The 1,084-nt window shown below is 37.1% G+C and overlaps 1 protein-coding gene across 1 annotated transcript in view; it reads right to left on the bottom strand.

The window, feature by feature from the left end:
• Positions 1-1,084, bottom strand: part of LOC101850694 — a 5,248-nt gene that overhangs the window by 3,687 nt on the left and 477 nt on the right. The window lies entirely within an intron of this gene.

The following is a 1,084-nucleotide window of genomic DNA, read 5'->3' as shown; positions in this document are numbered from 1 at the left end:
ACCACTACTACTACTACTACTACTACTACTACTACTACTACTACTACTACTACTACTACTACTACTACTACTACTACTACTATTTATAATAATAATAACGATTATCATGATAATGATAATAATGATAATGATAATAACAACATGCGACTATACGAGCGCTCAACCCGATTAAAGAACACAGGCTGTGAGCGCTGTACCAGAAATTGAATAGCAACACGTAAAAAGAGTGCATCGTGCTCAGACTAAACATCTCGATAATAATAATATGATATCTTATTAACGTAAAAACAGAAACGACTTTCGCTGACATTTGAATGAACAAAAAGATTTCATCTTTCTCAAACTACTGGGCAAAGCATTCTAGATCTTGGTGTCATGGTATATTTAAATTATGTACTCTCCGCGAATTTGAATTTCTCATTGTTTTTACATATTATGTTTTCTCTTCTTCTTCTTCTGTTTATTTCCACAGTATAGGCGAATTGAAGATTACCTGTGGGTGGTTGGCGGGTGCTCTGGTGAGGTTTGCTTCTTCTTTCCTATCAAACATCTATCGTCTTATCTCCCCTCCTTCTTTTTTATATTTATTGTTACTCTCTTGTAACTCCTCTAATCTTCTGGCGCTCATAATTATGACCTTATGCAGTTGCGAGCGCCGTAAAACTTCTACTGAAACTAAAACTAAAAAGAAAATTACCTATGTCTTGTTTTGTTTTGGTAAAGTTTTGGTAAGCGTTTTACGGCGGTCGCTACTGCATAAGGTCATACGAGCGCACGGGACAAAATAATTTTTTTTATAGTTTGGTAAGAATTAATTTTGTATTTTACCCGGCTGGCGGCCGAAGTGTACTCTTTTCGATTTTGGACCACCAAGGGATCTTTATCGTGCACAACCTGCACAAGGGACCTCTGAGAAGGCTATGTTTTAGATTTTACTTTCTGTAAAATAAGGGGCGTGGCTGAAAGATAGCAGTAAGGAGGAGCCAAGGAGTAGCAGTAGAAAGACAGCAATAAGATTTCGGTGCCTCAAACTGTGCGCATCCTAAGTTGATATTGTAAATGCTTTTTTTTTTTTCGGGGGGTG

The sequence above is a fragment of the Aplysia californica genome, unplaced genomic scaffold (assembly GCF_000002075.1).
Source record: "Aplysia californica isolate F4 #8 unplaced genomic scaffold, AplCal3.0 scaffold00021, whole genome shotgun sequence".
In the NCBI taxonomy this organism is placed as follows: Eukaryota; Metazoa; Mollusca; class Gastropoda; order Aplysiida; family Aplysiidae; genus Aplysia; species Aplysia californica.
This window is presented reverse-complemented; position numbering and strand designations above follow the sequence as displayed.